Source organism: Bos taurus, chromosome 2 (genome assembly GCF_002263795.3).
Source record: "Bos taurus isolate L1 Dominette 01449 registration number 42190680 breed Hereford chromosome 2, ARS-UCD2.0, whole genome shotgun sequence".
NCBI classification, from domain to species: Eukaryota; Metazoa; Chordata; class Mammalia; order Artiodactyla; family Bovidae; genus Bos; species Bos taurus.
Genome location: NC_037329.1, coordinates 60,948,702 through 60,976,384, shown reverse-complemented (window position 1 = coordinate 60,976,384; position 27,683 = coordinate 60,948,702). Strand labels below are relative to the sequence as shown.

The 27,683-nt window shown below is 42.9% G+C and overlaps 1 long non-coding RNA gene across 2 annotated transcripts in view; it reads left to right on the top strand.

Moving 5' to 3' along the window:
• Window positions 1–27,683, top strand: part of LOC112442665 (uncharacterized) — a 308,112-nt gene that overhangs the window by 177,284 nt on the left and 103,145 nt on the right. For both annotated transcript variants that reach the window (XR_009491735.1, XR_003030908.2), the window contains exon 7: window positions 16,940–16,982. This is a non-coding gene — a long non-coding RNA (uncharacterized lncRNA). The remainder of the gene's footprint in view (window positions 1–16,939; window positions 16,983–27,683) is intronic.

The following is a 27,683-nucleotide window of genomic DNA, read 5'->3' as shown; positions in this document are numbered from 1 at the left end:
AGACACATTAGAGCCAGAAATTTAAAAAGACACATTAGAGGGCAGGGGAGGAGGGACAGGGGATGGATGGTGTGTGCACACATGTGTGTGTGTGCCTGTGTACACATACACAGACACACACAGACACAGACACACACACACCTTCTGTTGTCCTAAGACAGTGGGTCTCAAACTCAAGCGAGCACCCAAATCACTTATAGGACTTTTTCAAATGTATTCATTGTTCCTGATTCAGTAGCTCTGGGTGAAGGCTAAGAATTTGCTAATACTTTCCAGGTGATGCTAATTCTGCTTTTCTCACCACTGTGCTAGGGAGGGTGGCTTAAAGAGAGAATGGTCTTAATGAGCACAATATTGGCTCAACCAGCCTCTTCCTTAGAATATTAATAAGCCGAGACAAGAGCCCTGCATGTACTGAATGCAGAAGAAAGCTCTTTAGCAATGAGACTTTAGAATGATGTTTCTCAAGTGTAGCTGAAGACAACCCATCTTCATCAGAACAACCTAGGACCCTGCTGCTCAACGTGTGGTTCCCAGGCCAGTAGCCTGGGCACCTCCTGGGTATTGGTTAGAAATGCAGAATCTCAGGCCCAACTCCAGACCTACTAAACCAAAACCTACTTTAAATTTGTAGGCACATTATACATGGGGATGCATTGCTCTAAGGGTTTCTCAAATGTGTCTCTGGGGTGGGTATCATTGGGAGTGGGGGTGGGGAGGTGGGATATGCCATTTCTGTAATCCAGAATTGTTGCATGCTGTTGAAGCTGAAACTCCAATACTTTGGCCATCTGATGCGAAGAACTGACTCATTTGAAAAGACCCTGATTCTGGGAAAGATTAAAGGAAGGAGCAGAAGGGGACAACAGAGGATGAGGTGGTTGGATGGCATCACTGACTCAATGGACATGAGTTTGAGTGAACTCTGGGAGTTGGTGATGGACAGGGAGGCCTGGCGTGCTGCAGTCCATGGGGTCGCAAACAGTCTGACACGACTGAGCGACTGAACTGAACTGAACTAAGCATAGCCTAGGCACTGGGGTGGGGACTTTGCCAGAGTCAACAGCTCAAGCCTTCACAGAGCTTGCTGCTGCTGCTGCTAAGTTGCTTCAGTCGTGTCCGACTCTGTGCGACCCCATAGACGGCAGCCCACCAGGCTCCACCGTCCCTCACAGAGCTTACGATCCTAGAAACAAAGCCTGCAGAAGGAAAGGTGGTTTCAGTGTGTCATCTGTCAATTTTGACAGTGTCTTTCTGAAGATCAGTATACAATGTCTTCTTTAGCATCTCTATGGCAGAGAAAGTATGGAAGGCTTGGGAATAGATCATGGCTGCAAGGGAGGAGCCAGGAGGGGAGCAGGTGGCTCAGATCAGGCTCCTGAAATGTGTAGCCCAACTAGAATTGCCCAGTATTGTATTTCTTGGGGTGTAGGGGGGTGAGTGAAATGAGAAAATGTGCCAAGTCCAGCATCACTAATGGTATCTCTTCCAAAAGGCCCAGAACAGTTTTTTTTTAATGGTTTATTAAGATATAATTTACATACCATTTACTCATTTAAAGTGTACAATTCAATTGTATTTAGTATATTGATAAAGTTATGCAACTCTCACTGTAATCTAAGTTTAGAACTTCTTTATCACCCTCAAAGAAACCCCATACCTACTGGCAGTCACTCCTCATCTCTTTCCTCCTCCTACTATAGGCAGTTACTAATCTGCTTTCTGTCTCTATACATTTGCTTATTGTGTACATTCAGTATAAATGAAATCATATTATAGTGGTCTTTTGTAAGTGGCTTCTTTCACTTAGCGTATGTTTTCAAGGTTCATCCATGTTGTAGCATGTATCAGTGCTTTATTTCTTTTTATTGCCAAATTGTGTTCCATTATATGGATATGCCACATTTTGTTTGATCCACTCATCAGGAGATGAACATTTGTATTTTTACTGTTCAGCTATTGTGATAAAGCTGCTAGAAATAGTCATGTGAAAGTTTTTGTGTGGACCTATGTTTTCATTTCTCTTAGGCATATACCTACCTGGGAGTGGAATTGCTAGGTCATATGGTAAATGCCAGACTATTTTCCAAAGCGGCAGCCGCATTACATTCTCAGCAGTAACGTGTTGGCGTTCCAGTTACTCCACATCCTGGCCAACAATGGTCATAGTTACCCTAGTGGGTGTGGGTATCTCACTGTGGTTTTGATTAGCATCTTCCTAATAGCTTTTGATGTTTGAGCATCTTTTCATGTACTTATTGGCCATTTGTAAACATTCTTTGAAAAAATACCTATTTAGATCCATTGCCCATCTTTTGCCCAGTGGGGCTTTTTTTTTTGGTGTTTCAGTTATCAGGTTGTAAGAACTCTTTGTGTACTCTAGATACAAGTCCTTTATCAGATATATGATTTGCATATATTTTCTCCAGTGTGTGGGTTGGTTTTTTTTTTGTTTTTTACTTTTTTGATGGTGTCCTTTGAAACACAGAAACTTTTAACTTTGATTACTGGGTTTTCTTTTTGTTCCCTATGTTTTCAGTATCGTGTTTAAGAAGACTTTGCCTGACTCAAGGTCATGAAGATTTACTATCTTTTCTTCAAAGAGTTTTTCAACTGTAGATCTTATCTGAAGGTCTGTGATCTATTTTGAGTTAATTTTTGTATTTGGTGAGGAATGGATTCAGCTTCATTGTGTTTCATGTGGACATCCAGTTGGAAAAGACACCACATATTTGGTGTCAAGAAAAAAAGCCCTCAGCTGGATCCCTAGACAGTTGTTAGCAGAAACAAGGTTAGTGGAGGCTGAGGATCAAAAAGCACATCGCCACTGCGTTCTTCCTCCCTGGTTGGTTTCAGATCTGCCTCTTCTTGTAGACGGATGAGTTTGATAGGCCACTACCCTCCTTCCAGTTTGGGTCACAACAGTTGAGCTGGGAAGTGGTTTTAGAGTTTGATATAGAGAATAGAAGTTAAAATCTACAGTTGGCTGAGATGTAAATGGACGTAACTTTTATTTCAGATAGTTTGGCACTTTGTAGTACCTTAAAAATGTACATATCCTTTGACCTAGTAGTCTTAAAATTGAGGAATATTTTCCTAGGGGTTTGATCTGGTATGTAGATCCATTTTTAAGTAAACATTATCTATTCAACATTATTTATGTTAGTGAAAACTGACCACCAAAAAAGTTCAACACTGTGGGATTGATTAAATAAAATTCAGGATAACTTTTGGATGGAATGATATGTTATCATTGAACATTATTAGGAATTTAAGTCCATGGGCAAATAATATATTTGCATACATGTGTGTATTAACAGTATATTAATGCTATTCATTTAGAATATCATCCAAATTAGGGGCTTCCCAGGTATCTCAGTGGTAAAGAATCTGCCTGCCAATGCAGGAGATGCAGTTTTGATCCATGGGTCGAGAAGATCCCCCGGAGAAGGAAATGGCAACCCACTCTAGTATTCTTGCCTGGAGAATACCATGGACAGAGCTACAGTCCCTGGGGTCGCAAAAGAGTCACACAATACACATCATCCAAATTATATCAACCAGGCTTTATTAAGATTGGAAACACATATACCAATAGAACAGTGTTACCTTGGTAGTAGCGTAATTGGTGTTTGGATTCTTTTTCTTATGTTTCATCCTTTATTTCTGGATACTTTTATAAATAATGATGATGTCACTGTGTCTAGTCTCCAGAGTAAGATCCAGGAGGGCAAGAAATAGAGTTCTTTTATAATCAGGAAAAATGTTAATGAGACAATTCCTCAGCAGTGCCTTCCACATCAGTTGAATTTGACTGTGGTCCTTGTAGCTGTGGGGAGAGTCAAGGGAATGAGAGTTTACGGGCTGCATTGATTTTGCTCTCCGCTTCTCTCTTTCTTGTCACCTGGAACCCACTGAGGGACCCGTCTGCCCTGTGCAGTGAGCCCTCTTAGGAAGCACTGGTGGGAGGTACAAATCGAAGGCTGGGATGGTGGGACAGGGCCTCCCGCTCTGTGGAGGAGTGCCTTGGAACCAGCAACTCCCCTGGATTAGCTCTGTGTGAGTGAAAAGCACCCTGTGTCCCTCAAATCTGGGAAGTGTAAACTTTTATCAGTTGGGCACTTGAATTTAAATCACTGCTGACAACAGTGGGGCCTGAGAGATTTTTCCGAGGTCAGTACATGCAGCCTCCAGCTTCTTTGGAAGTCTGCACTCTTCTAAGGCCAGGCCTAATAGAGGGTGAACTTAGAGAAACGTCTCTTGATCTTCTTTTTCCCCTGCCCTCTCTCAGTGAATGCTCAGTGCTTCTGTCTTTGGGATCCTACTGTATTCCCTCGCCCTGTTGTTCCTTTATTTCTTGAATCTGATGGCTTCAGTGGTACCCCCAGGCCCTGTGCCTGTGCCTCCTCTCAAACTTACTTGTCCAGGGTCCTACACCTCCAGCAGCTCAGATCTGTGCTAATCTGGCAAACTTCACTGCAGTTCTGGGAAAACTGGCATAGAGACTCTACCCCTTTCTGGATAGTGCTTGAATTTGTGTTGAGCTTGTGACCTAATGACTAATGACACAGAAGGACCCCAAGAGCCCTTTTCTAGGTTTTTCACGGCAATCCTGCTTAACCTATTGTAAGGATGGTGTGCTCATTTCCCCATGAAACCAGTCCTGTCTGTGAGATTCCAGGCTCTTCTCTTGGACATTTCTTCTTTCATCGTTCAGGAGTACTGTCTTTTTTTGCCCTTTCACTTTTTAAAGTAGGTAATATTTTTGAGTAGGTCCAACTTTAAAACTTACAAGTTTATAGGGTAAGAGTCTCTGGCCCAACTCTGTTCCCCATCTGCCCAGTTCACTCTGTCCTCATCAAAGGAGATAGAGGGCTAGAGCCAGCTTTTCCAGGTGGCAGCCAGCTTTTCCAGGGTCTCAACTCCGTTTTCCTCCACTGATTGGAGAGACGGTCATAGTGTCCCATATACATTTGGATCTATTTCCGGACTTCGTATTCTGTTTCGCTGTCTGTTTATACGCCAGCAGCCCTGAGAACTGAGGGCAGGCAGCAGTCCTCACCTTGCTCTAGACTTCTGTTTTTCTCCTCTTTTCAGACTTCACTGCCAATGTTTCCCAAAAACTGGGTTTGCCTCTTTGTGGGTAGAAGCCAATAGACACCAAAGATGGGGAGAAGGAAGGCTTTATTATTGCTTACTACAAGTTAAGAGAACACCAGAGAGCTTCCCCAAAGCAGTGTCTCCCTGAATACCTAAATTAGAAGTTTTAAGCTAGGGGTACATACATATTCATGAAGGGACTGGAGCAGAGGAAAATTCAGCATAGAACTGGGGCAAAGGTTGGCTGAGTCCAAACTTCAGTTGATTGAATTGAGGAATGTCCGTTCAGTTCAGTCACTCAGTCATGTCCGACTCTTTGTGACCCCACAGACTGAAGCATGCCAGGCTTCCCTGTCCATCACCAATTCCCGGAGCTTACTCAAACTCATGTCCATTGAGTTGGCGATCCCATCCAACCATCTCATCCTCTGTCATCCCCTTCTCCTTCTGCCTTTGATCTTTCCCAGCATCAGGGTCTTTTCCAATGAGTCAGTTCTTTGTATCAGGTGGCCAAAGTATTGGAGCTTCAGCATAAGTCCTTTCAATGAATATTCAGGACTGATTTTCTTTAAGATTGACTGATTTGATGTCCTTGGAGGCTAAGGGACTCTCAAGAGTCTTCTCCAACACCACAGTTCAAAAGCATCGATTCTTTGGCGCTCAGTTTTCTTTATGGTCCAACTCTCACATCCATACATGACTACTGGAAAAACCATAACTTTGACTAGGTGGACCTTTGCTGGCAAAGTAATGTCTCTGCTTTTTAATATGCTTTCTAGGTTGGTCATAGCTTTTGTTCTAAGGAGCCAGTGTCTTTTAATTTCATAGCTGCAGTCACTATCTGCAGTGATTTTGGAGTCCCCCAAAATAAAGTCTGTGACTGTTTCTATTGTTTCCCCATCTATTTGCCATGAAGGGACAGGATCAGATGCCATGATTTTAGTTTTCTGAATGTTGAGTTTTAAGCCAAATTTTTCACTCTTTTTTCACGTTCATCAAGAGACTCTTTAGTTCTTCATTTTCTGCCATAAGAGTGGTGTTATCTGCATATCTGAGGTTATTGATATTTCTCCTGGCAATCTTGATTCCAGCTTGTACTTCTTCCAGCCCAGTGTTTCTCATGATGTACTCTGCATATAAGTTAAATAAGCAGAGTGACAATATACAGCCTTGATGTACTCCTTTTCCTATTTGGAACCAGTCTGTTGTTCCATGTCCAGTTCTAACTGTTGCTTCTTGACCTGCATACAGATTTCTCAGAAGGTAAGTCATGTAGTCTGGTATTCCCATCTCTTTAAGAATTTCCCACACTTTGTTTTGATCCACACAGTCAAAGGCTTTGGCATAGTCAATAAAGCAGAAGTAGATGTTTTTCTGGAACTCTCTTGCTTTTTCAATGATTCAAGGGATGTTGGCAATTTGATCTCTGGTGAGGTCAGGAAGCAACAGTTAGAACTGGACATGGAACAACAGACTAGTTCCAAATAGGAAAAGAGGTACCTCAGGGCTGTATATTGTCACCCTGCTGATATAACTTGTATGCAGAGTACATCATGAGAAATGCTGGGCTGGAAGAAGCACAAGCTGGAATCAAGATTGCCGGGAGAAATATCAGTAACCTCAGATATGCAGATGACACCACCATTATGGCAGAAAGTAAAGAGGAGCTAAAATGCCTCTTGCTGAAAGTGAAAGAAGAGAGTGAAAAAGCTGGCTTAAAGCTCAATATTCAGAAAACTAAGATCATGGCATCTGGTCCCATCACTTCCCATATTTCACTATGTGAAAATATCACATAGATATTTTCCCATCTATGGGAAATAGATGGGGACCAGTGGAAACAGTGGCTGACTTTATTTTCATGCAGATGGTGATTGCAGCCATGAAATTAAAAGACACTTACTCCTTGGAAGGAAAGTTATGACCAACCTATATAGCATATTAAAAAGCAGAGACAATACTTTGCCAACAAAGCCCATCTAGTCAAGGCTATGGTATTTCCAGTGGTCATGTATGGATGTGCAAGTTGGTCTGTGAAGAAAGCTGAGCACTGAAAAATTGATGCTTTTGAACTGTGGTGTTGGAGAAGACTCTTGAGAGTCCCTTGGACTGCAAGGAGGTCCAACCAGTCCATCCTAAAGGAGATCAGTCCTGGGTGTTCATTGGAAGGACTGATGCTAAAGCTGAAACTCCAATAGTTTGGCCACCTCACGAGAAGAGTTGACTCATTGGAAAAGACCCTGATGCTGGGAGGGATTGGGGGCGGGAATAGAAGGGGTTGACAGAGGATGAGATGGTTGGATGGCATTACTGACTCAATGGACATGAGTTTGAGTGAACTCCGGGAGTTGGTGATGGACAGGGAAGCCTGGCGTGCTGTGATTCATGGGGTCGCCAAGAGTGGGACACGACTGAGTGACTGAACTGAACTGAACTGAGGAGGGTAATCATCAGCATTCTGTCCTCTGCCTGGGTGGGGCCTTAGTCCCTGAAGAACTCTAAGATGTATTATTATGTGTATCCCTTGAGGAACCAGGACCCTACCCCGAGACTGTACTATTGTTTCTTGACTGTTCCTTCCTTGTTTCTTCATTCCTTAAGATCATGAATTACTGAGATCTGTTCAAGGGCAAACATTTGTAGCTAGGCTTAGATCACAGATGGCTTTGGCCCCAAATGGTTCTTTTATGTCAAACAAGCCATTCCTGGGTCTCTTTCTTTGGGGACCCCCTACCATATCTGCTGTCTAGGTTGTCATAGCTTTTCTTCCAAGGATCAAGTGTCTTTTAATTTCATGGCTGCAGTCACCATCTGCAGTGATTTTGTCTGTGACCAACCTAGACAGCATATTAAAAAGCAGAGACATTACTTTGCCAACAAAGGTCTACCTAGTAAAAGCTATGGTTTTTCTAGTAGTCATGTATGGATGTGAGAGTTGGACTATAAAGAAAGCTGAGCACTAAAGAATTGATGCTTTTGAACTGTGGTGTTGGAGAAGGTTCTTGAGAGTCCCTTGGACTGCAAAGAGATCAGACCAGTTAATCCTAAAGGAAATCAGTCCTGAATAAAATGGAAGGACTGATGCTGAAGCTGAAACTCCAATACTTTGGCCACCTGCTGTAAAGAACTGACTCATTGGAAAAGACCCTGATGCTGGGAAAGAGCAAAGGCAGAAGGAGAAGGGGATGACAGAGCATGAGATGGTTGGATGGTATCACTGACTCGATGAACATGAGTTTGAGAAAGCTCTGGGAGTTGGTGATAGACTGGGAAACCTGGCATGCTGCAGTCAATGGGGTCGCAAAGAGTTAGACACAACTGAGCAACTGAACTGAACTGACCATATATGCTGGTATAAATAATATTCCTCACAGTGATGTGTGTGGTACCCACTATTACCCCCATTTTATGGATTAGAAAATGAGGAACAGGAAGTTGAAGTAGTTCACTCAAGGCACACAGCTGGCATGTGGATCAGCAATAGGAATCCTGAGATAGATATCTAACATGTCATCTTTTTTTTTTTTTTCAGAATATGATGATGATAATGAATACTGGTAACTACAATTAATTGAGTATCTGCTAGGCATTGTATTCAGTGCTTTGAGTACCTGGTATATAGTATCTAATTTAACTTACTCTCCATAATAACCCTGGAAGTGGCTATGATCATCAGATTTGTCCACATGGGAAACTGAGGCTCAGAGAGGGTTAATTTAAATTGGTAAAGGCCCAGGGGCTCTGTGTTTCTCCAAAAACCATGCTCTTTACAATTACACTTTACTGATCCTCCATTTTCATGATCTTGATCAAATATGCTTCCATATTCCTTTGACCTCACCTTCTTTGTCAGTCACCAGGCATCAGGAGGTTTCCAGAGGTGCAGAGGCAGAAATGCACAGTCCCACTCTCCTTACACTTTCTGACACTTTTTTGCTTTCTTAGGTTATGAAATTCTCTCAAACAGCAATTAAACTCTCACTACAGGGTCTTTGTCTTCTAAGGCAATCCATAAGTGTGTTGATATTGAGAAGGCTGATCTAGAGTTCCACATTAGGTGAAAGAAGGAAAATAAGAAGTGAGCCAGCTATGGGAGAGCCTTAAAGCTCAAACAGGGAAACTCAGACTTGATGAGACTGTCAGTGGGGAGGCTCAAAAGGTTCTTGAGTGGGGAAATAAGAGACAAAAATGCTATTTAAGGAAAAGTAGTCACGACTGATATTACTCTGTGTAATCTCTGCAAAGAAAGGAAAGAGCCAGGACAACAGCTAAACCCAGTGAACATTGTTTGTAAAGGCTTTGATCTGCAGGGCACTTCACTTCGTTCATATGATCCAAACACTGTATCACCTGATTGACCTCACACCCCAGGATTTTTCTTTGTGGATTGAGTCCCAAGAGTCTAGGAGAATAAGGAAACACGTCCTTCTTTAGATCAGCCTCTTTATTCCAAAGACTGCAAGGAACATTGGGCACACTGCAGAGCCCTCAACTCAGACGATAACATCCTTCATCATCTGGCTCCTGCCTTATTTCTCTGGCCATCACCTTCTGACTTTCTCTGCTATGCCCTCACCCAAACTGAACATATTCAGTTTCCACATGCAGTGTTCCATTTGCCTCTTGGCAGTTTCCTGGAATAGTTTTTTCCCTTCTTGTCTAATTCTTCCTTTTCCTGAAGTCTTGGCTGAGATGCCACTTCTTTTTTAGTTTTTGGCCACACCAAGTGACATGTCGGATCTTAGTTCCATGACCAGACATCAAACCAGTGCCCCTTGTGGTGGAAACTCATGGTTTTGACCACTGGACTGCCAGGGAAGTCCCAGTGCCACCCCCTGAAGGAAGCCTCCCTCATCCCTCTGAGGCAGGTTGGGTGTACCTACTATGGTTCCCCACTGCATCCTGCCATCTCCTGGTCTTTTCTGCTGGCTCTGATGGTCTGATAGCTCACTTGTTCTCTGGACTCTGAGGTCCTAATGGGAAAGGGCCACGTCTCAGTTGTCTCCAGCCTGGCACACAACAGCTGTCCAGAAAGTGCTGGCACGTGAATAATGAAGGAACATTGCCATCGGCCGGCTGTCCCCATCTGTTGCACCAACTGACTGGTTGGTGGCTTTTGGCTCCTTGAATCCCTTTGTTATCCCAAAAAGGAGAAACTTTGCTCCCAACTCAAAAGCAAAGGAACTTCCTTCCCCAGAAGAAGACCTTTCTTTCTGGACCCCCGAACTCCTGCACTTCTGGGTCCTGACTCTCTCAATGAGCCCTCCATCCCCCCAGCCCTGCCAGCAGTACCCTCACAGCCTCTTTTCCTTGGGTCAGTAAACCAGAACGCACTACTTCCATTGGCCACATCACTTCCTAAAGCTACCACGCCTCTCTGACAAAGACTGTCTTTGGCCAAACCTGAGTCAGGCTCCTCTGAGCCCTCCTCTTTTCTAAATCCTTGACCTTGGGCTCTGTCCTTGACCTGCTTAGTCCAGTCTTAGCAAGAATTCTGCTGAGTCAGTTTAGCAAATATCTCCCCACCCTTGATGTCTGATCACCCTGGATATCTGATCAAACTCCTCATCCCACACTTTTGGTAACTTCTCACTCTGGCCTGCCTTTGGCAAGAATCTTGCTAGCTCGGTTTAGCAAGAATCCCCGCACCTTGGATGTTTCCTCTTAGTGATCATCCATCCACTGCCCCTGCCCCTGCCCCCCACCCCCACCGCCGCTCCTTAGCTATAAATCTCCACTTATTCTTATTGTATTTGATGTTGAGCCTGATCTTTCTCCCCTACTTACAAAACTCCTATTGCAGTGGTCCCTCTTGAATGCAGTTTTCATTATCATTTTTTTTTAGAGTAAATCCAGGATGAAGGTGGGGGAACAGATACTTGTTTATTTGGCTGCAGCATGTGTGGGATCTTAGTTCCTTGGCCAGGGAGCAAACCCACGTCCCCTGCCCTGAGACCTTGGAGTCTTAACCACTAGACCACTAGGCAAGTCCCAATACCATTTTAAAAGCATCATGAATCATTTTTCTTAACAGCGTCTCCCCTGCCCCCACCCTATATTCCTTGTCTTGAGCCTCAGGACCACTTCTCTATCATTTCCCACAGCTTTGTTCTCCTCCCCCTCCTATTAGTACTTTAGACTTTTCTTCTCTCTCTTGGCTAATTATTCCCTTCCTTTAACCTCTGTGATCTCTCAGCACTTGATTTCCTCCCTTTCTATTTTCTCACCAAGGTGCTACTTGTCCACCCACTTCTTTAACAGAGATTGTTTTCCTAGTTTGTTTTTAACCTTTTGCTCCTCTTGCTCTGAGCACAGTGCCTCTCCAGAGAGTGAACCTCCAAAGCCTCAAAATGGATATTGTCTCAGGATGCTTGAAACCTCTTAGGAAATGCACACAGGTTATCTGGGAGTCTAGACACAGGAGGTGTTAGTAGGCATTGGCACAGTTTGTGCCCCCTAAGATCAGAATCCCTTGTGCCTCAGAGTAGTAGGCTGGCCTTCGGGAGTCTCTCAGAAGATGTCTGAATGAATGGAGGGGGTCTGCCATCATGGCCCCCAGTCCTGCTAGGAGACCATCTACCTCTTGCCCCACTCCCTGGGCATCAGCAGGGGCAGCCAGTTATAGGGCCCACCACTGCCCATTGAGGACAAGAGCTCAGGGACCAGTAGGAGGAGTTAGTGTTCCAAATGCCCAGGAATGGGGTATGTCATCCAAGGTGTGGGTCAGTCAGCATGTCCTGGTGGTCACCACTCCTGGTGTTTTCACATACATCCCTTCATTGTTTCTACAGCTGCTATACTTTTTAGTGGTGGTCAAGCCAGCTGTAGGCTGATCATTGTAATCATTTATGTACATTTTGCAGATGTATGTGTTATCATTATTTTGAAATACTTGGCATAAAAAGTTGATTGAATTGAAATCTTTACATTATAAAAAAGTCAATATTACTTATCTGTCAATAAAGGAAAAGAGTTATTTGATTATTCCAATAGAGTTCCAAGGCTGATTTTTGAATAGTTGTAAAAATGATTAAAAATCTGTATCACTTCCTCATGGGAACAAAGTTTCTTACTGATGGAAACCAAGAATTTTAAGAATTGCCATTACAGTGTTGTTCCTGAGTTACAGGTAACCATTTCTAATCTGTGTGCCCCCAGGAGAATGGGGAGAGGTTATAAAAAGTATGTTCACAAACACAAATTCAAGCGTATCACTTAAATATTTGAAAACATTTTATTTGGATATTTTATATAAATTCAATATTTAATATCTTTCTGCAGTGTAAGCATTTTATTTGTCTTCTATTGATATAAATAAAATATAATGCTTTCTTCCCCCTTAAACTCTAAATATTTTTTGCTTTACCCTAGGGCATGACACAAATGATATTATTTTCTCTGAGTACTATACCATAAAAAATGTTGGGAATTTTAAAAAACAACTTTATTGAGGTATAATTTACTGACTACACAGTTCACCATTTTAAATGTGCAAGTCAGTGACTTGGAGTAAATTTATCAAGTCATGCAACCATCATCATCCATTTTTTAAATTTATTTTTTAAAATATTTATTTACTTGGCTGCGTAGGAGTCTTGGTTGTGGCATGCAGGATCTTTAGTGGTAGTGTGTGGGATCTCGTTCCCAGCCCAGGGATTGAACCTGGGTCCCCTGCACTGGGAGTGCAGAGTCTAAGTCACTAGACCACCAGGGAAGTCCCTCACCATCCATTTTTAGAATGTGTTCCTTATCCCAGTAAGATGAGAAGTAAGTTCTGAAGGTGAGAAGGGACCAGAAGGTATTCCTTGGGGAGGGCAAACCTTTGAGTCCTAAGGTACTTGGAGCTTGAGGGCAGGTATTAGGTTGGCCAAAAAGTTTATTTGGGTTCTTCTGTAAGATGTAATGGTAAAACCTCAATGAATTTTTTGGCCAACTCTATATAAAGGTGCTGATTTCCTAGGAGAAGCATCCCAAAGGTATGAGGAAGGCCAAGAAGGCTGGCTGCTGCTCTGGGAGGGTTTGCAGCTCAGCTTAGATGCCAGCTCTTCCAGGAAGGCATTTCTAGCTCAGTGCAGCCTGCTTCTTCTCCTGGGCTCTGGTACCCACTCCCACGGTACATGACAGATAAAGATTTTTGGTTCATGACTCTGCTCTTCCTGCTGGACTGTGAGTCTGCTCTCCCAGAACTTAGCTTCATCTCTGGCATAGAGCATGGCCTCAATTATCAGTTTGCCCAATGGATAAATGATTTTCAGCCCTTTTTGGTCTTCTCCAAAGTCCTGGGAGCTGACCAGAAACACACAGGGCGATGCCCCAGCAAATCACAGTGACTGGAGCAGAATCCAACTATCTCCATGAATGGGACCGTGGTATGGGCCAGGTGTGGAACCCTGGTTTTCAGCTGGCCCTGCTTCTGACCATTTGTCCCTCTGTGCTATCACTGCAACTTTCAGCTGTTCTATTGCCTCCAAAATGAGAGTGTGGGATCATACATTGTTTGGTGATTCCAGCTGTAAATCCCCATGATTCTGATGGTGCATCTGTCTCCCTGTGTCTAATGGAGCTGCCTGCATTTGAAGGGACAATTTCCAGGGAGCAAGGGAGATGATTGCAAGGGTTATAGCCCCTGGCTCTGTCTGGGGACTTGGCGCCATTGTGTTTGCCCAGGCTACTGCAGCCATCCCCGGACACTCTGAAGGTGACAAACAGATTGCCTTCACCACCTCAAGAAGGTATTGGCAAGGTGGCTTCTTTGGGTGCAGGAAATGTGAAGAGATTGAAAGCAAGCACATCAAGCTGTTTTTGAGTATACTTAATAGACACCTAGATGTGCAATCTGCTTTTTAAAAGCAAAGTTGCTTCACTAATAGTAACACTCCATTTTGCTTTATCACGAGACTCTCATCTCTGCTCCATACTCCCCCTCAGTGTTCTTCCGCTCACTAACCCATTTATCCTCTCTTATAAACCTGTGCTTAAAGCCAGAAGAAAATACAGCTGTGACACCACAGCAGAGCTTTCTGGTGCTGCCTTGAGCTGGCAGAGTGCTTGTGCCCATGACGCAGAAGCCTCCCCACACCCCACACTGTTTGTGTCCCAGGTGCTTCAAGTTGGTTTCTGAGGTTGGCATGAGAGCTGCTTCTTGGTGCCCAGTTGAAGAGCTTTTAGGACTCCAAAGCTAAACTCTTGGTGTTGGGGCAAGAGGGGCAACCAGAGGGGAGGCAATGACTCCCTGCCAACCCACACACATCCCTACAACTCCCTCATGGGAATCACAGGGCCAGTCTGGGCACCTAGGACAGATCAGACCTAACTGGCTTTCCTGTCTCATCCTGTTGTTTAATTAACATAACAAATCTTCGCAGCTGGTGGCTGCCCTCTGCTTCTCTTCCCCCTCCTCCTCCCTTCTGTACACTAATTAGTGCAAAAGCAGGGAGCAAATCTTCAGGCATTGATTTGCCTTTGCAGTAATGATTATTCTGGGAACAGCCCAACCTCTCCAAACAGATAAACACCCCCACCCTGAGTTTGAACCACATGCTTCCTTATAGATTTTTGGCTTTGCTAAGGCCAGGATGGAGAACCCAATTATTGAAGAGCATAATACCACATTTGTCTCCTCTGGTTCTAAAAGACAAAAGGGATTATAAGAAGGGAAGAAAACACCTTCAGGGGATGTGACTCATTTAAAGGTGCTGACTCCTCTTTGTAGAAAGTCGACCCCTCTCTGCAAAGGTGGAAACCTAGTCTGGCCAAGTGTCAAGTGGAATGTCTCAGGAAAGCCTTTGCTAACATCTCCCCATCTGTGAAGTGGTTCCCATTTCAGACAGCTCTCAGCCTTGTCAGAGTATCAGGTCCTCAGGGGCCAGGGACCTACAGAAGTCTGTGCCTGAGATGTCATCCACAGCAGTAGCCTGGAGAGAGGTCTGGGACAGGGGGATGGAGGGGGTGCTCCTTCAAGGGGTCAAGGGGTAGACAAACATTCAACCCCATTTCTGGGTCCTCACTGGGTCACTTACTAACAGACCCCTGTGGCTAGTTAGTCTCCTAGTAAGATTATATGGTAGCATGGCAACAGAAGATTTTTTGTTCTTCTGCTCATTACGTGGTGTTTAAAAAATAGTGCATAGTAAGCAAAGATATCACTTTGCTGACAAAAGTTTGTATAGTCAAGGGTATGGTCTTTCCAGTAGTCATGTACGGATGTGAGAGTTGGACCATAAAGAAGACTGAGCACTGAATAATTGATTCTTTCAAACTGTGGTGCTGGAGAAGGCTCTTGAGAGTCCCTTGTATTGCAAAGAGATCCAACCAGTCAATCTTAAAAGGAAATCAAACCTAAATCTCATTGAAGCTGAAGCTCCAATATTTTGGCCACCTGATGCGAAGAACTGACTCATTGGAAAAGACCTCGATGCTGGGAAAGATTGAGGGCAGGAGGAGAAGAGGACGATAGAGGATGAGACGGTTGGATGGCATCACTGATTCAAAAGAGATGAACCTGGGCAAACTCCAGGAGATGGTGAGGGACAGAGAAGGCTGGTGTGCTGCAACCCATGGAATCTCAGAGTTGGACGTGACTTGGCAACTGAACAACAACAAAGTGTGCTTGTGGGGATTTCATTTATTGTGTCTTTTTTCTCCTTAGTACTCCCTCCCAGGCCTGGAGGATAATTTTCATTTTGCCCCCACTTTTACTCCCTCTGCCAAATGCACAGACACAGAGCCTTAATCATGTCACTTTCTCCCCATCTCTTCTCACACTGTTCTCACCTGCATCAGGGGTTGGGAAGATCTAGGCTCAATGTGGGAGTATTCAGTAATCAACTAGCAATGTTTGCCAGGAGAGGGGGGTGTGGATGGTGCCAAGTAAGGTATTTATTGTGCAGATCAAGAAGCAACAGAACTGAACATCGAACAACAGACTCATTCAAAATTGGGAAAGGAGTGTGTCAAGGCTGTATATTGTCACCCTGCTTATATAACTTATATGCAGAGTACATCATGTGAAATGTCAGGCTGGATGAATCACAAGCTGGAATCAAGATTGCTGGGAGAAATATCAATAACCTCAGATAAGATGACACCACCCTTATGGCAGAAAGTGAGGAATAAAAGAGCCTCTTGATGATGAAGGTGAAAGAGGAGAGTGAAAAAGTTGGCTTAAAACTCAGCATTCAAAAACCTAAGATTATGGCATCTGGTCCCATCATTTCGTGGCATATAGATGGGGAAACAATGGAGACAGCGAAAGACTATTTTCTTGGGTTCCAAAATCACTGCAAATGGTGACTACAGCCTTGAAATTAAAAGACATTTGCTCCTTGGAAGAAAAGCTGTGACCAACCTAGATAGCATATTAAAAAAAATGCTGTCACCTGAAACACTACCTTAATTAAATCTAACTGTCTAGGGATAAAGTCCATTGATCAGAATCAGAGGTGCTTGTTAAAAATAATGATTCTCTGGTGTCTGTGATTCAGTTGGTCTGGAGTAGGGCTGAGAAGTCTTTACATTTGAAGAACCTCAGGATATTTTCATGATTGGGCATTTTAGAAACTACTGTCTAAATCATCAGTTAAAGTTCACCCTAACCTCCACAAAACTTTTATCTTTTGGCTATGAATGACCTCAAATTGTTCACTAGTTATCTTGCTCTTATATCCCCACCTGCATTCTAAGTTTATAAAATTGTAGAATTTCTAAACTCAAAGGGGCCCTAGGTTACCAAATAATCTGTTCCACCAGGGCCACATCTTGGTTAGTTTCGGGGCTAGGTCTAGAAACAGTTCAAAATTCCCTCCATTCAACGGTAATTTAAATTTTTGTTTTCCCACAGCGTCGAGGCAGGCCAGCACCTCTGCTTTTAAGAAAGATTGAGCGTGAGTACTGTTATTCTGGTGGAAGGGCTGGTGCTTACATTTGTACCTTTTGCTGCTCTGAGAAATCCCTGCCAATGGATAACTGATAAGGTGTCATGAAATGTAAGGGATCAAATGACAAAATGGTCTAAGCTATGCCCACCATAGCACCAGGTGCCTACATAGATTTAACTTTTAGGCCAGGCTCAAATCCACATCCACTGGGAGACCCTGGACCAGTATGGGGTAATTACACTTTCCTAATTCAATTATGAATCATAAGAGTTCACATTAGTGAAACATTGGCTGTTCACCAGGTGCTATGCTAGATGGATCACATGGAAAATTCGATAGGTCTAAGGAAGAAACTAAAGCTTAGAAAAAAAAATTTAAGTGAAAATGGAAATATCTCCATGTTTATATTTGTTTATTTTTTAAACTTTTTATTTTATATTGGGGTATAGCCATTTAACAATGTTGTCATACCTTCAGGTGAATAGCAAAGAAATTCAGTCATCCATATACATGTATCCATTCTCCCCTGAACTCCATCCCATCCAGGCTGCCAAATAACATTGAGCAAAATTCCATGTGCTCTACAGTAGTTTCTTGTTAGTTATCCACTTTAAATATGGCAGTGTGTACATGCATAAAACTTAAAAAATTTCACTGACCTGTCCAAAGTGAGTTGTTAGTGGTGAGGCTTGGATTTGAAGTTGGTATAATTTTTCAGTCCATTCTCTTAATTCCTGTGCTATTTTGTGTTGATGAAAAGAGATAATGTGAATAAAATGCTTAGGTTAGGGTCCAGAAGCTCAGTAAGTGGCTGTAGTCATCGTCATCATCATTGCAACCCCAAGTAACCCTGCTGCTGCTGCTGCTAAGTCGCTTCAGTTGTGTCTGACTCTGTGTGACCCCAGAGATGGCAGCCCACCAGGGTCCCCCATCCCTGGGATTCTCCAGGCAAGAACACTGGATTGGATTGCCATTTCCTTCTCCAATGCATGAAAGTGAAAAGTGAAAGTGAAGTCACTCAGTTGTGTCCGACTCTTAGCGACCCCATGGACTGCAGCCTACCAGGGTCCTCCGCCCATGGGATTTTCCAGGCAAGAGTATTGGAGTTGGGTGCCATCGCCTTCTCCTACATAGCTCTTATTAGGTACCAGGAAGGTACTATTTTAAGCACTTCACATAGGTTTATTTGCAAAACACCCCTGTGAGGTAGTACTAGTATAACAGATTTTATAGGTGAGGAAACTGAGGCACAAAAATGATTATATTACACAAAGTTATACAGCTAGTAAGTGACAGAGGTGGATTTGAACTAGAGAGTCTGGCTCCAAACTGAATGCCACTAACCAGTGCACCCTGCTGCTTTTCAGGTGAAAAATGGCAAATACTGCTGCTGCTAATGGTTAGCAGAGAGGCCCTCAGTTCCTTTCGACACAGTACTTCCCTACATGCTTTCCTTGTAAGAATGCCCTTTAGATAAAAATAAATATGCTAATAGATTCAAGTGTCCTTTTCATGTCTCCCCTTTCTGCCCTCTCAAAAATTCTTATATGATTCAATCTAATACTATTTCATGGCACCTGTTTTCTTAGTCATTTTGGAAGTGACCTCTGGGAAAGGACTATTCTTGGTGTTATTACATTTTTTTTTTTTCAACCTGGAAGAGACCTTTGAAATTCTCTTAGGACAGAAGTCTCTACAATAAAGTGCTTGTACCCTACAGGATGCACAAGGTTATCCACTGGTATTGGGGGAAAAAAAGTCCTAATTTAAAACCAAAGAAATTAAGGGCCATGGTGATCTTCCTGTTGTTAAGTATAACAGAATCTCCTAGACATTATTATTATAGTGACTGCATGGCTGGTGCCTGCCGACCCCCCATTCTTGAAGCATTCATCTTGCTATATTGAGTGAGGTCACTCTTGTACCTTTCTTTCTCTCTCTCTGACTGCTCTTTCTGTTTCCCAGTCCCTGTATTTAAACAAGTTAAAAAAAATTAATATATGGATTGACACAACGTCTTCACTTGCTCCAGGGATCACACATGGTAAATAGGTCCCATGTCCAAGGCAAGGGTGGAGGCTCTATAGCATGGACAAAGCTGCATCCTTGTTTCATTTCCTTCTGGCATGTTAATGCATGCTGTTATGAGTTGAATCGTTCCCTCAAAGAGGGATGTTGAAGTCCCTTAGAAAGGGATTTATTTTGAAGTAGAATTAATGTAGGAATTATTTAAGTTAGATGATGTCATATTGAATGAGGGTGGGACTCCTAATGTAGCTGGTATCATTACAAGAAGAGAAGAACAGACACAAAAGAAGGCAGCCATGTGATGATGGGGACAAGTTGGAATGGATGAATGATGTCAAGGAAGCATCAGTAAGGCAAGGAATACCAGGAATTGCCAGCAAACGCCAGCAGCTAGAAGAGGTGAGGAAAGAGGGTGCCTGCTGATGCCCTGATTTGACTTTTAGCTTCCAGAACTGTAAGCCAATACATTTCTGTTATTTTAAGCCCCCTAGTTCGTATCAGTTTGTTATGGCAGCCACAGGAAACCAGGTAACTGTGTAGGTATTGGGTTGGCCAAAAAGTTCATTCAGATTTTTCCATTACAGCTTACAGAAAAATCTGAACAAACTTTGGTCAATGCAATAGATTTACAAATTGTGTTTTTCTGCTTAAATAAAGCTATCCTCCAGCAAACGGGCAGTCTGCAAAGACAGCCCTGATGCAATGTCAAGTGGACCTCAGGGATGTGGCACCACGGCCCCTCTCTCCATCAGCTGCTGTTGTGAGGGAAGATTAATGACAGTGCCATCAAACCTGGTAGGAAGTCAGCCAAAATGTCTTGAAATTATCAAGGCATTTGATCTATTGATTATCATCTACTGTTTTTATGATAATCATTCCTTGTTGTTTCTGTTCAGTCACCCAGTCGTGTCCGACTCTTTTCAACCCTGTGGACTGCAGCACGCCAGGCCTCCCTGTCCTTCGCCATCTCCCAAAGTTCATCCAAGTTCATGTTCACTGCATCGGTGATGTCATCCAACTGTCTAATCCTCTGATGCCTTCTTCTCCTTCTGCCCTCAATCTTTCCCAGTATCAGGGACTTTTCCAATGAGTCATCTGTTTGCATCAGATGACCAAAATACTGGAGCTTCAGCTTTAGCATCAGAGAAGGCAATGGCAACCCACTCCAGTGTTCTTGCCTGGAGAATCCCAGGGACGGGGGAGCCTGGTGGGCTGCCATCTATGAGGTTGTACAGAGTCAGGCATGACTGAAGTGACTTAGCAGCAGCAGCAGCAGCAGCTTTAGCATCAGTTACACTAGACCATTCAGGTATGACCTAAATCAAATCCCTTATGATTATACAGTGGAAGTGAGAAATAGATTTAAGGGCCTAGATCTGATAGATAGAGTGCCTAATGAACTATGGAATGAGGTTTGTGACATTGTACAGGAGACAGGGATCAAGACCATTCCCATAGAAAAGAAATGCAAAAAAGCAAAATGGCTGTCTGGGGAGGCCTTACAAATAGCTGTGAAAAGAAGAGAAGTGAAAAGCAAAGGAGAAAAGGAAAGATATAAGTATCTGAATGCAGAGTTCCAAAGAATAGCAAGAAGAGATAAGAAAGCCTTCTTCAGCGATCAATGCAAAGAAATAGAGGAAAACAACAGAATGGGAAAGACTAGGGATCTCTTAAAGAAAATCAGAGATACCAAAGGAACATTTCATGCAAAGATGGGCTCGATAAAGGACAGAAATGGTATGGACCTAACAGAAGCAGAAAATATTAAGAAGAGATGGCAAGAATACACAGAAGAACTGTACAAAAAAGATCTTCATGACCCAGATAATCACGATGGTGTGATCACTGCCCTAGAGCCAGACATCCTGGAATGTGAAGTCAAGTGGGCCTTAGGAAGCATCACTACGAACAAAGCTAGTGGAGGTGATGGAATTCCAGTTGAGCTATTCCAAATCCTGAAAGATGATGCTGTGAAAGTGCTGCACTCAATATGCCAGCAAATTTGGAAAACTCAGCAGTGGCCATAGGACTGGAAAAGGTCAGTTTTCATTCCAATCCCAAAGAAAGGCAATGCCAAAGAATGCTCAAACTACCGCACAATTGCACTCATCTCATACACTAGTAAAGTAATGCTCAAAATTCTGCAAGCCAGGCTTCAGCAATATGTGAACCGTGAACTTCCTGATGTTCAAGCTGGTTTTAGAAAAGGCAGAGGAACCAGAGATCAAATTGCCAACATCCGCTGGATCATGGAAAAAGCAAGAGAGTTCCAGAAAAGCATCTATTTCTGCTTTATTGACTATGCCAATGCTTTGACTCTGTGGATCACAATAAACTGTGGAAAATTCTGAAAGAGATGGGAATACCAGACCACCTGATCTGCCTCTTGAGAAGTTTGTATGCAGGTCAGGAAGCAACAGTTAGAACTGGATATGGAACAACAGACTGGTTCCAAATAGGAAAAGGAGTATGTCAAGGCTGTATATTGTCACCCTGTTTATTTAACTTATATGCAGAGTACATCATGAGAAACGCTGGACTGGAAGAAACACAAGCTGGAATCAAGATTGCTGGGAGAAATATCAATAACCTCAGGTTTGCAGATGACACCACCCTTATGGCAGAAAGTGAAGAGGAACTCAAAAGCCTCTTGATGAAAGTGAAAGTGGAGAGTGAAAAAGTTGGCTTAAAGCTCAACATTCAGAAAATGAAGATCATGGCATCCTGTCCCATCACTTCATGGGAAATATATGGGGAAACAGTGGAAACAGTGTCAGACTTTATTTTTCTGGGCTCCAAAATCACTACAGATGGTGACTGCAGCCATGAAATCAAAAGACGCTTACTCCTTGGAAGGAAAGTTATGACCAACCTAGACAGCATATTCAAAAGCAGAGACATTACTTTGCCAGCAAAAGTCTGTCTAGTCAAGGCTATGGTTTTTCCTGTGGTCATGTATGGTTGTGAGAGTTGGACTGTGAAGAAGGCTTAGTGCTGAAGAATTGATGCTTTTGAACTGTGGTGTTGGAGAAGAGTCTTGAGAGTCCCTTGGACTGCAAGGAGATCCAACCAGTCCATTCTGAAGGAGATCAGCCCTGGGATTTCTTTGGAAGGAATGATGCTGAAGCTGAAACTCCAGTACTTTGGCCACCTCATGCAAAGAGTTGAGTCATTGGAAAAGACTCTGATGCTGGGAGGGATTGGGAGCAGGAGGAGAAGGGGACGACAGAGGATGAGATGGCTGGATGGCATCACTGACTTGATGGACATGAGTCTCAGTGAACTCTGGGAGTTGGTGATGGACAGGGAGGCCTGGCGTGCTGGGATTCATGGGGTTGCAAAGAGTTGGACACGACTGAGCGACTGATCTGATCTGATCTGATTCCAGTGAATATTTAGGGTTGATCTCCTTGAAGATTGACTGGTTTGATGTCTTTGCTGTCCAAGGGACTTTCAGGAGTCTTCTCTAGCACTACAGTTTGAAGGTACCACAGTTCAAAGGGATCAATTCTGCCTTCTTTATGGTTCAGCTCTCACAACCGTATGTGACTACTGGGGAAGACCATAGCCTTGACTGTATGGACCTTTGTTGGCAGAGTACTGGGTCTGCTGTTAAACACACTATCTAGGTTTGTCATCCCTTTTCTGTGAAGAAGCAGTCATTTGATTTCATGGGTGCAGTTACCATCTTCAGTGATTTTGGAGCCCAAGAAGAGAATATCTGTCTCTACTTCCACCTTTTCTTCTTCTGTTTGCCATGCAGTAATGGGACCAGATGCCATGATCTTAGTTTTCGTAATATTTAGTCTTAAGCCTGCTCTCTCACTCTTCTCCTTCACCCTCATCAAGAGGATCTTTAATTCCTCTTCATTTTCTGCCATTAGAGTGGTATCATCCTCATATCTTAGGTTGTTGATGTTTCTTTTGCCTATCTTGATTCCAGCTTGTTAACTCATCCAGCCCTGCATTTCTCATGATGTGCTAAGCATATAGGTTAAACAGACAGGGTGACAGCAGATAGCTCTGTTTTACTCCTTTCTTGATCTTGAACCAATCAGTTGTTCCATACAGGGTTTTAACAGTTGCTTTTTCACCTGCATACAGGTTTCTCAGGAGACAGGTAAGATGGTCTGGTATTCCCATCTCTCTAAGAGCCTTCCACAGTTTGTCATGATCCACATAGGCAAAGGCTTTAGTGTAGTCAATGAAACAGAGATAGATGTTTTTCTGAAATTCCCTTGCTTTCTCTATAATCCAGCATATGTTGGCAATTTGACCTCTAGTTCCTCTCCTTTTCTAAACCCAGGTTGAACATCTGAAAGTTCTTGGTTTGCATAATGCTGAAGCCTAGCATGCAAGATTTTAAGCATGACCTTGCTAGCATGGGAGATGAGTACAATTGTTCAATAGTTAGCACATTCTTTGGTACTACCCTTCTTGGGAATCTGGATGAAGATTGACCTTTTCCAGTCCTGTGGCCACTGCTGGGTCTTCCAGATTTGCTGACATAATGAATGCAAAACCTTGATCAGTTCAGTTCAGTCACTCAGTCATGTGCGACTCTTGGTGACCCCATGGATTGCAGCACACCAGGCCTCCCTGTCCATCACCAACTCCCATAGTTTACTCAGACTCATTTCCATTGAGTCGGTGAAGCCATCCAACCATCTCATCCTCTGTCGTCCCCTTCTCTTCCTGCCTTCAATCTTTCCTAGCATCAGGGTCTTTTCTAATGAGTGTTCTTTGCAGCAGGTGGCCAAAGTATTGGAGTTTCAGCTTCAACATCAGTCTTTCCAATGAATATTCAGGACTGATTTCCTTTAGGATGGACTGTTTGGATCTCCTTGCAGTCCAAGGAACTCTCAAGAGTCTTCTCCAACACCACAGTTCAAAAGCATCAATTCATTGGTGCTCAGCTTTCTTTATAGTCCAACTCTCACATTCATACATGACTACTGGGAAAACCACAGCTTTGACTAGATGGAACTTTGTTGGCAAAGTAATGTCTCTGCTTTTTAACATGCTGTCTAGGTTGGTCGTAAAACCATGATGGCATCATCCTTTACAGATTTCATCAGCTGGAAAAGTTCTGCTGGAATTTCATCATATCCACTATCTTTATTAACAGCAGTGCTTCTTAAGGCCCACTTGACTTCACACTCCAGAATGTCTGGCTCTGGGAGACCAACCACACCATTGTAGTAATCTGGTTCATTAAGATCTTTTTTTATACAGTTTTCTGTGTATTTTTTCCATCTCTTCTTGATCTCTTCAGCACCTACAAGGTCTCTACCATTTTTATCCTTTATTGTGCCCATTGTTGGGTGGAATGTTCCCTTGATGTTTCCAGTTTTCCTGAAGAGATCTCTAGTCTTTCCCCTTTTGTTATTTTCTTCTATTATTGAGCATTGTTCATTGAAGAAGGCATTCTTGTCTCTTCTAGCTATTTTTTGGAACTTTGTATTTCATTGGATATACCTTTCCCTCTCTCCCTTGGTTTTTGCTTCTCTTCATTCTTCCGCTATTTGTAAAGCCTCCTCAGATAACCACTTTGTCTTCTTGCTTTTCTTTTTCTTTGGGTTGGTTTTGTTTGCCACCTCAATTCTTACCTCAGTTCTTATTAGGCCTTGAGGTATTAGGTGATGATGGTATGAAGCCATTATAATCAAAAGGACATTTGATATTCCTTATTTAATCTTTCTTTCATCCTATTAAATATTTTATTTTTATACCTTTTAATGATAAATGAACTGTTTCTTCATTAAACCCCTTATAAATGAAAGGCTAAATAAATGCATATATATTGGCGGTATGTGCTCATTTTTTAACAGTGATTGGGTACATGGCCAAGTCAACACCCACCCCACTTTGATGCATGAGGAAGCAGGTGTGGGATGGTTATGTGAATTAGCTACCCAAGGTCACAACTTGAATTTGGTTCTTCTGCATTCAGACTGAGGTCAAGCTTCTATACCATTTTCTCTCCCTCAAGGGTGTAGTGAGATGCATACTTTGCCCAATTTTAGTATCAGGAGGCCTTGGGCAATTTTAACTAAGATGTTTCTGTTTAGCAAACCTTGTAGGAAGCAGAGATGTTTCAGCAGGGGCAGGCAATGGGGACTTGGAATTCTGGCTTTGCTTCCAACTAGTTGTGTGGCCTGGGGCAGGTACTCTGACCTCTCTGATCCTCATTTTCTTTAATTATAAGATGCTGACAGTTGTGTTTTTGGCATAGGAAATAAAGAATAAGTTATATATGATTGTCAAAGTGTAAACTACATGCTAGTATGCTAGTGGTAAAGTCTAGTAGTAAGAGTTGATGTTACTGTTGAGATTATAAGAGATACAGTTCTGTCTTATATATGGAGAGGTTCCTGCAGACCAGTGGGTAAGACTCATGTCCAGATGTGAATATGATTCTCCTAACTGGTCATGTGAACAGAGGTGGCATGGGGTTGCAAGTGGCACCCCAGTTCAGGGAGCCCAGTGATGGCTTCTGTGGACTGACACTGGCTGGGTGGGAGACCTGTAATTCCTACTCCCTTTCCTCAAGTTCTGGTCACATTCTTGGTGCTAAGAAATCTGCATGGCTAAACAGGGGTCACTTATTGCTCTTGTCTTGGCCACAGGCAAGTGTCTTGATAGAAAATTCCTCTCTCTCACCTCTGTCCACTCCCTCCACTTTTGCCTATCAACTGCCCAAACAAGAGCCGTAGAGACCTCCTCATTGTCAGGTCCAGTGGATTCCTCTTGGGAGTTACCATGACCTCTTGGCCATCTTGCCTCTGTTGGTTACTGTTTGGGATCATTTGATCCCTTCGTTCTTCTGGAAGCATCCTCTCTCAATTGAGGAACACCACGCTCTCTTGAATTTCCTCCTTTCTGTGGACACCACTTCTCACTCTCTTTTGCTGGCTCATATTCTCCTACTCTGCGTATCCTGGGACTTCTCTCAGTGCTACCCAGGCCTCTGTTCTTCCTGAACAATCCCATCTATGGGCTTGGCTTCCAATACCCTTGGCATCACTGATTCTCAAACAGAGGGAGGGCTGTCAGAAGTTACCTGCCAGGAGAGAGGCTTTTTCAAATTGCTCATACCACTGTAGGGGTTCTGAACGTACAACCTCTCTCTGACATTCACTATCACAGTGGTCCTTTTGGGGATGGTGGTTCCTCATTTGTATGTGATGTGTATATATGTTGAGAAACTCTAATTTCATGCTGACAGATCCCAATTCATCAGCTACATCATGTGCATGTAGGTTCCAATACACATATCCACTTGGATGTCCACTAAGCACATCCACTAAGCACACTCAGTCTGACCCAAGTGATACTTAGCTCTTCCATAACCTTGCTCTTTTCCTTGCATCTTCACTTTCAGCGAATAGTACTACCATTCAAACAGTTGCTCAAGCCAAAATTTGGTTATCATCCTTGCTCGTCTTGTTCTGTTACTCCTGATCCAGTGCCCACAATAACCAAGCCCTTGTGAATCCACCTCCAAAAAATCATTTGCCTCAGATCATTTCTCCTCTTTCCCATGGATGTTACCCTCCTCACTTCTGCCCCCCAGTCCATTATTTACATAGCCTTCTCAATGCAGTCTCATTGTGGCAGTCCCCTGACTGAATGCCCTATTGCCCTCGAGCTTCAGCTGGGCTCTGCCCACCTCTCTGGCCTCATTTCTTGCTTCTTCTCACCATGCTCCACACATTCTGGTCATACTTAGGGAGACCTATAGTTGATTGTCCAGACAAAATAATACTTGCAAATGTAAGAGGGTATTGTTAATGATGATTCTGGGACAGTAAGAGAGAACTACAACTCTCCCAAGAAAAGCAGGAGGTTCAGTTAACGCAAATCATACTGAAATTTTAGTTCCTCACACATGCTTTTTTTTTTTTTTCCATCCATAGAGCTTGATTTTTATGTCCCTTTGTGGCCTTCCTGGGACCCCCATCCCCTCTGTGTGTTCTCCTAGCCTCCTGTACCTAACCCATTTGGCATGCAAAAGACTGAGGTTTTAGCTGTCTCTCATCCCACCTTCATCTGAGAGAAAAAAAAAGAAGTCAGATTCGATCTCAGGTTGCTTTAATGCTTTTACCACTCTGTAAACTGCTTTTCCCAGCACAACCCTGCCCTCTTTTTAAGTAAGAAAGAGTAGATTTCAGGCTTAGATTCATCATGTGAGTGACAGACTCTAGCTAGAAATTTTAAATGTCATCTTGTTTTCATTTATTTACTGATGTTTATGTTCTCTTTATAACAAGTAATGCTGATTTTCTATTTGTGCTAATGACATAGTGTTTTCTTTCCAAATGAACTTGCTAAAGAAAAGGAGTCAACTGAAATAAAAGCAGTACATTAATAATAGCCCTGTTGATATATGAATATGGACAGATTTCATGACATCTGGGACCTCTTTTAAGAATAAGGACATTTTCCTATCTTGAGATAATAAATTCTATTATCATACCTAAGAAAATTAGCATAGCAAAGTCTATAACTTTTATTCTAAACATTGACATTTAAAAATAAATCTCCTACATTATTCTCTTAAATCTGTTCAGTGGAATCTAAAAACCCAAGGAATTTGATACTCATCACTAACTATTTTTGAATATATAAACAAACTTCCCTTTAGCATTTGAATATTTTACATCTTTATTTTCCATC